This window comes from Lepus europaeus, chromosome 11 (genome assembly GCF_033115175.1).
Source record: "Lepus europaeus isolate LE1 chromosome 11, mLepTim1.pri, whole genome shotgun sequence".
Taxonomy (NCBI): Eukaryota; Metazoa; Chordata; class Mammalia; order Lagomorpha; family Leporidae; genus Lepus; species Lepus europaeus.
This window is the reverse complement of record NC_084837.1, coordinates 57163066-57172191: the sequence shown is the minus strand read 5'-3', so window position 1 is coordinate 57172191 and position 9126 is coordinate 57163066.

Below are 9126 nucleotides of genomic sequence, written 5' to 3'. Positions count from 1 at the left end.
TTTCAAAAGGCTCACTAAAGAATGTTCAGAAAAATATGCTATTCACACAGGAGATTTATTTAAACTGATTTTAACAAATATAATCCCCTAATTCCATGAAAACCATTAGTGAATATCATTCTGTTGAGAGTCAGCAGGAAGGAGCACAAATACTGATAAAGTAAATAAAAGGAGGAAAAGGCTTATTTTGAGACATAAAAAGCAGAAGTCTTAGTTAAATTTGAAATGTAGCATTTTTAAAAGAAGATACATTTATTTATTTGAACAGCAGAGTTACAGAGGGGGAGAAGCAGATCTTTATCTGCTGGCTCACTCCCCAAATGGCCACAGTGGTCAGAAGTGGGCCAGGTCAAAGCCAGGGAGCCTTTAACTTCATCCTGTCTCCCCCATGGGTGCAGGGTCCAAAAACTGGGGCCACCTTCCACTGCTTTCCCAAGCACATTAGCAAAGAGCTATATCGGAAGTGGAGCTGCTGGCACTCAAACTGGCACTCATATGGGATGCCGGCATTGTAGGTGGTAGCTTACCCACTGAGCTACAACGCCTGACCCAAAATGTAGGCAGGCTTTTGATCTCATATTTAATGTGTGACTGGCGTTGTGGTGCAGAGGGTTAAACTGCCGCTTGTGACACGGGCATTCCATACTGGAGCATTGGTTAGAGTACAGGCTACTTCACTTTCAATCCAGCAGGCAGAATGAAAACTAAGCACATATAACAAAGAATCGAGCACCGTAGAAATACAGAAGATAGGAAGGCATCATGTTTGGAGATAGGTAAAGGCAGATACCCTCCTTTCTTCTGCTTGGTTGGAACATGGTAGTATTTCACTGTTACATAGGGACCCTAAATTTTTTTTAATAGGAGAAGCAAAGAAATTAAAAATCCAGAAGATCTGATAGGGTTTTTTGCTTTGTTTTGTTTTTTGGGTAAATTCGTACTTAGAGTCCTGCTTGGTAGGTGCCTTTGGCTATTGGTTGCTGTAGCTCTGTATTCAGTCCTAAAATACAGGAAGTTGGCTTGTTCTAGGCACTTGGGTTAAGGACAGTGAAGAACAAAACTTTTCAGTTCCTTTCCTCATTGTCCAACTAATTCATGCGAACAGGAATGGCAGCTAAGATTAAGGCAGGATTCCTTACTTAGAATTAGTGAGTGAGCATGCAAGAGCTGCATCACTCTGTATGTATCTCATTATTAACTTGATTGTACATACATTGGAGAAAAAGATTAATATCCTCAACACTCGGTATGGTGGACAGGGTTGCAAGAAGAAACAGGAAATGAGGGAAAGGAATACTAGAACATGGTCTCTAAGACCTTCTATTTTAAACCTCATATACAGTGTCTGTTTATGTATTATCAGTGGTTCTTAACTTCTGATGGGTATAGGCAGTTGTTATCTCTGAGAATCTAATTAAGACTATGACACAAACATCTCCTCCCAAAATTTTACTCATACATATACATTTTTGAAAATAATGTCAATGTTCATGAACCCAAGATTAAGAATTCCTACCTTATATGTTCTTTAAAATATAATCAGCCAATTAATTATCATGACATGAAGTTTTGAATTTGTGTGGGGTCTAGTGATACCTTGGGTACATTTTGTGATGAAAAAAACTTAATTGTCTTCATTAACTTGAAAGATTTATACGCTGAAACAGAAAAAAATAGAACGATTACTTATAATTTTATACTATTTAAATAAATACTAACAAAACACTCCTACAGTTGGATATTTGGCATAGCAGTTAAGACAGTGCTTGAGATGCCCGCATCTCATATCAGAGTGTCTGGTTCAATACTGGCTTCACTTCTGATCCAACTTCCTGCTAATACAGTATCCTGGTAGGCATCAGGTGATGGTTCAGGTACTTGAGCCAGTATTGGCCCCAACACATAAGAGACCAGATTGAGTTCTGGGATGCTAGCTTTGGCTTGAGCCAACTTTGGCTGTTGCAAGCATTTGGGGGAATGTACCAGCAGATGGTAGATCTTTCTCTCTCTTTCAAATAAAATGAAAATAAGTGAATTAAATTTTTAGAAAAGAAACATTCCCAGATTTTAAAAAGTATTTATTTTATTTATCTGGAAAAACAGAGAGAGAGAAAGAGAGAGAGAGAGAGAAAGAGAGAGAGAGAGAGAGAGAATTTCATGTGTTGGATCACTCCCCCAATATCTGCCACAGCCAGAGCTGGGCTCTGCCAAAGCTAGGAACCAGATACTCAATCTGGGTCTCCCACAAGGTTAGTAAGGACTCAACTACTTGACTCAGTAGCTGCTGTTTCCTGTGTGCATCAGGAAGAAGCTGGAATCAGAAGCAGAGGCAGGACTTGAATCTTCACACTGTTATATCAGATGCAGGCATCCCAAGCAGCAACTTCTCTGCTGCACTTAACACCCATACTTCTCAGATCTTACTCCGACCTAAGGATCTGTATTCACCCTTCTCAGCCTCAATCCCATCCTATGCTTTAGAAACTGTTTTTCTGAAACAGGTTGTGCAATGATTCTAGGTACTAAGACCCAACTTACAAACTGTAAATTATAATGGTGTCTGTCAAATACTCCAGCAGATAATATTTTAAGATCTCTGAAATATATTAAAAGAAACCTTTTCTCCAATGAGATATGTGTGTGTATAAGTATTCCAGTCCTATAAACTCAAAGTATTGTTTAGTCTTTGATGCTCAGATACCCACTTATAAATGTTCCAAGCAAAACCTAGTTTCCACAAACACAGAGCACCTATAACTGTATTTTCCTATTAATGACTTATTGAGTCTTTCCTGTGTATCAGACTTCAAATAGAAATAGGATTATTGGGACAAGGAGGCAAAATAATAACCAGGACAAGATGGATAATACATATCTCCAATTAAAACTAAAGTGAAAACAGAACCTTTCTCATACAACTTGATTAAATATGCATCCCCTAGTTGTCACATCTGCCTTTAGATTCCCCTTAAATATGTACACCCCATCCATTAATTTTCTCTTCCATCCCCCAGGCACACCAGACCACACCCCCCCACACACACACATACATGTTGAAAGGTGCTTGGAGCAAATTTTTATTTAAACTGTTGATGGTTTAATAACTAACTGGGGCCAGAGCCATGGCTCACTTGGCTAATCCTCTGCCTGCAGCGCTGGCATCCCATATGGACACCGGGTTCTAGTCCCAGTTGCTGTTCTTCCAGTCCAGCTCTCTGCTATGGCCCGGGAAAGTAGTGAAGGACGGCCCAAGCGCTTGGGCACCTGCACCCGCCTGGGAGACCAGGAGAAGCACCTGGCTCCTGGCTTCGGATTGGTGCAGTGCCAGCCATGGCGGCCATTTGGGGGGGTGAACCAACGGAAGGAAGATCCTTCTCTGTCTCTCTCACTGTCTATCTCTATCTGTCAAAAAAAAAAAAAACTAATTAACAATTTTTAAAGGGGGAGGCAGGCATTAAGCACAGTGACCTAAGTCACTACTTGGGATTTCTGCATCCGTATTGGAGGGCCTGGGTTTGACTACTGGCTTCACTTCTAATGAACATCTTGTAGGAGAGCAGATGATGGCTCAAGTACTTGGGACCCTGCCATCTACATGGAAGACCTGGATGGAGTTCCAGGCTCCTGGCTTCAGTCTGGCCCAGTCCTGGCTGTTAGAGGCATTTGGAGAGTGAATCAGAAATGGAAAATCATTGTTTGCCTTTCTGTCTTTCAAATAAAATAAATAAATATTTTAAAGATTAAAGTATTAACATTTAAAAGTACTGTGTAAATCTTAACTACAAAAGAAGATATTATTTTTTAAATGATATGTCTTTTTAAAAAAGATGTATCTATTTGAAAAGCAGAGTTACAGAGAGGCAGAGGTAGAGAAAGGGAGAGAGGTCTTCCATCTGCTTGTTCACTCCACAACGGTCCACAATAGCCGGAGCTAGACTGATCCGAATACAGGAGCCAGGAGCTTCTTCTAGGTCTCCCACGCTGATGCAGGAGGCCAAAGACTTGGGGCCATCCTCTACTGTTTTCCCAGGTCATAGCAGAGAGCTGCATTGTAAGTAGAGAAGCCAGTACTAGAACCAGCACCCATATAAGTTGCCGGCACTGCAGGCAGCATTTTTACCTGCTACGCCACAGCACCAGCCCCAAAAGAAGATATAATTAAACTTTTTCTTTTATATCATACTATTCCATATAAGAGGATTTGAATATTAACATCCTAGATGTTTAAGAAAGAAAATATTTCATTTATGATTTCAAATGTTTATTATCCTGTTAAAAATAACTTTCTGGCCGGTGCCATGGCTTAACAGGCTAATCCTCCGCCTTGCGGCGCCGGCACACCGGGTTCTAGTCCCGGTTGGGGCGCCAGATTCTATCCCAGTTGCCCCTCTTCCAGGCCAGCTCTCTGCTATGGCCCAGGAAGGCAGTGGAGGATGGCCCAGGTCCTTGGGCCCTGCACCCGCATGGGAGACCAGGAGAAGCACCTGGCTCCTGCCTTCGGATCAGCACGATGCGCCGGCCTCAGAGGCCATTGGAGGGTGAACCAACGGCAAAAAGGAAGACCTTTCTCTCTGTCTCTCTCTCTCTCACTATCCACTCTGCCTCTCAAAAAAAAAAAAAAAAAAAAAAAAAAAGCTTTCTAACTCAGTTTGACCATTCATATATTCTGTTTCCTTTTTCACAACATATGCCAAAAGCAAGTATAAAATTCCAGGTTTAGAAACCAATTTTTGTGTTTTTAGTTGTACAAAAAGGAATATATAGCTCATATATTTCATATTTTCTATGAGAAAAAAATAAATGGTATTCCTTAAATCTGGGCTGGGTTTTTGCAGAAAGGAATTCAAGAATTGTTAAACAATCTGAATTTCCTTATTTCTCAAATGTTAATGTCTTCAGAGATGCTTCAGTGTTATCTGCAAAGTGGGACCTTGATCAGAATACCACGTTTGCTTCCTAACTCTGAAAAAGTCAGTTAATTCTGTAATAGAATAACTTTGAAGATAAATTTATTTGAAGATATTTTGAACTATGCCTAAGTATAATTTATTTTTTGTAGGACAAATACAATATGATTCAAAGTGATACATAGTAATGTTTCATAAAACAGTGCCTTTCTCATGAGGGAACACATGATTCAAACAAGATTGAACTTCATCTGTGGTTACCTTTTTCATGAATATGACCCAGTCTCCCTCAAGCTGAGTGTCACTTTTACAAGCACATTCAAACATGATAAATGTCATCTTGGCATGTGTTTCACATAAGGATAGCCATGCCTGTGGCTAGCATACTGCAAGGCCTGGAGGTGCATGGTCTCCCTTTGCCCTTTACCCTGGGGATTCATGGACCAAGACATTATGATGTGGTAGAAACAACAGTGAACAAAGAGCTGAAAGACCTCATCCCCTCTCTGGCAACTTCTAACCATATGAAATTGGATGAAACCCATAATCATTCAATTTCAGTGTGTTTCTCTGTAAAGTGGAGGGCAAGTATGGCTGCCTACTATTCATAGCATTCTTATGAGAATCAGATGAGATAATGTAAGTGAACATATTTCAAAAGCTACACTAAACAACATACACATGCACACACACACACAAGTAAAAGAAAATCTAGATCCAAGTTTTTATATTTCTCTGGCTCTTGTTTGAGTTACCAGGAGTTTCATAAATCCAATCCTTCTTTATGGTTGGCTCTAATATGCTTTAAAATTATGCAAAAAATGTTTGGAGATGTGCACGTTAATCGTGCAGGAGCAGATCTGGTACTTTTTCTTTTCCATCTAAATTAACCTCTGCTGAAGGTCATAGACCAGAGCTAAAATTTCATTTTCCTTTTTGAACTTGCCATGCCTTCAAATGTAGAGGAAAGAAGCAACTAGGTGTAGAACATTCAGTTTTCTAAATATTTCTGAGAAAAAAAAAAAAGAACATTTTCCTTACATGACTCCATTATTCACGTTTTTCTAAAATGAACAGTTCTTTTCTCCCTTCTATCTTCTTTGCCTCTTTGTCTCAGTCAAACTTGTATCTGGTCCATGGTCCATGGGCTGTGATATTTCTGTGTGATACCTTACAACATCATAGGGCCAATATGGCCTCACAGGTTTGATAATGTTAAGGCTACTGTGAGTAAAAGCAACTTACTACTATAATCCAATTCATAGCAGTTCAGGAAGTTTGTCTTAGTGGGATTCCTCTCAGTCATAATCAAAATGGACAAATACAGCCCTTTTAAAAAGGTGTATTTGTTTCACTTTGATTTAACAATTGTCATGGAGAGAAAATTTTCCTATTTTGTGTAAAACAAAACCAAATGAACACCTACTATGTGCTTGATAGTATGCTTAGAATGATGAAAAGAGTAATCCTAACAATAGTTTAACTGTTGATTGAGACACTACTCTTTGGCAGATATGGTTACATGCTTTATGTACATGTAATCCTCAGAGGAAAAAAAAAATGTAATCCTCACAACAGCACTAAGTAAGCACCTGTCCCAATTTGCTAGAAGAGGAAATGAAATTTTTTTTTTTTTTGACAGGCAGAGTGGACAGTGAGAGAGAGACAGGGAGAAAGGTCTTCCTTTTGCCGTTGGTTCACCCTCCAATGGCCACCGCGGTAGCGCGCTGTGGCCGGCGCACCGCGCTGTTCCGATGGCAGGAGCCAGGTGCTTATCCTGGTCTCCCATGGGGTGCAGGACCCAAGGACTTGGGCCACCCTCCACTGCACTCCCTGGCCACAGCAGAGAGCTGGCCTGGAAGAGGGGCAACCGGGACAGGATCGGTGCCCTGACCGGGACTAGAACCCGGTGTGCCGGCGCCGCAAGGCGGAGGATTAGCCTGTTGAGCCACGGCGCCGGCTAGGAAATGAAATTTAACAAGTGAAGTAACCTGTATGTGCTCACCAGTTCACAAATATTTATTGATCATGTCAGGTAAGCAGCTGCACCTTTCTCCCTCTAGAGATCAGGCAAAATGGTCTTCAACCATTTTGTTTTAAAATTCTAGGTCTCTCATAGAATGGCAGATGTCCTAAACAACACTCCGGCCTCAGAATCAGCCCTTAAGGCATTCGGATCTGGCTGAAGAGTCCATGAGAGTATTGTAGGCATGGAAAGCCAAGATACCATGGAAAAGAAAAAAAGAAGAAGACCTAAATGAAAGATCTCTGTTAGTGAGATCCCAGTGGAAAGAACGGGGCCATCAAAGAGGAGGTACCTTTCTCTGAAGGGAGGAGAGAACTTCCACTTTGACTGTGACCCTATCGGAACAAGATCAAAGTCAGCGAACTCTAAAGGCTTCCATAGCCCTGGCAACTCATGACTAGAGCCTAGGGAGATTACTGACGCCATGAACAGGAGTGTCAAATTGTTAAGTCAGCAACAGGAGTCACTGTGTACTTACATCCCATGTGGGATCTGTCCTTAATGTATTGTCTAATGTGCAGTGATGCTCTAACTAGTACTGAAACAGTATTTTTACACTTTGTGTTTCTGCGTGGGTACAAACTGATGAGATCTTTACTAATTAAATACTGAATAGATCTTCTGTATATAAAGATAATTGGAAATGAAAAAAAAAAACCTGGTGTTAAATTGGAAATGGCATAGAAAATTAATTAATTTAAAAAATATATATTATGTAGGATCTCTGTCTTTAATGTGCTGTACACCCTTATTTAATGCTATAACTAGTACTCCAACAGTATTTTTTTTCTTTTCTTTTCACTTTGTGTTGCTATATGGGGGCAAACTGTTGAAATCGTTACCTAATATATACTAAACTGATCTTTTGTATACAAAGAGAATTGAAAATGAATCATGATGTGATAGGAAGGGGAGAGGGAGCGGGAGGGGGGAGGGTTGTGGGTGGGAGGAAAGTTTTGGGAGGGGGAAGCCATTGTAACCCATAAGCTATACTTTGGAAATTTATATTCATTAAATAAAAGTTTAATAAAAAAAAATTCTAGGTCTCCCCAAATTCTTTTGCTAATTTCCTTGGCTTTCTCTGCCTCTTGGATTCCAGGTATTACTCATTCTAAATGTGAAACTCCACCCTTTCCAAGTTTCCACAATGAAATCCCCTACATGAAGCATGAAGCGTTCATGTCACTTGTAGGCTCTGGGAAGATTTTGAGGGCCCCCTTAAGTATCTCACATTCTCTCTCTCTCTCTCTCTCTCTCTCTCTCTCTCTCTGTCGGTGTCTCTTTCTCGGTGTCTCTCTCTTTCTCCACCCTCCTCCTTTCCTCCAGGACTGCCATATTTTTTATCTCTCTTTTACAGAACTCTTTTCTTCACAGTTTCTGGGGTCAAACTAGCATCTTAAATCCATTCTGCTGCTCAGCAGAACCAGAGGTCTTCCAACCTGCATCTTGGAAGGACATTGTGATTACTCAGAAAAAGGTAGTCATAAGTTCCTACGGTCCTATTTGATGCTATGCCTTGAGAAGTTGTTGATTTTCTCTTTTAACTTCAACATCTCTACACAAAAGATGAGGCCTAATTCTGATTAGGAGGAGAAAGGGTGGGAGCATGACAGGGAGGGAGGTTAGGGTGAAAAGTATCATTATGTTCTTAAATCTGTATATATGAAATACATGAAATTTGTTCACCTTACACAGATTTTAAACATTAAAAAATTGGGAGAGGAAAATAAAATGCAAAATACCATATGATTCACTCTTTTTAAACTTTTCATTTTTAGGCCTGTTACAGCCGAACTTGGAAGATTTTTTTTCCTTTGGGTCAAATAGTAAATGTTTTACTCTGCATGCTACCTTCAGGAACAACTGCTCACCTTTCTTTCCTACAAGTGACAGCAGCCATCGATAACACATAAATGAATGAGTGTGGCTGTGCATCATTAAAACTTAGGAACATGAAGATTTGAATTTCATGTAATTTCCACAGCATGAAATATTACTCTCCTTTAATTTTTTTAACCATTATAACTAATTCCATACAAAAACTGACCACAAGGGCTATAGTTAGCCAATCCCTATAAGAGTAACTACAACCAAGCCCATTACGTTTTACTTTTTTCTCTCATCTCAAAAGTACAATGTAATGATTTTTCTGAGAAAACAGATTCTGGAGTAATGAGCTAATTAGTATGTATT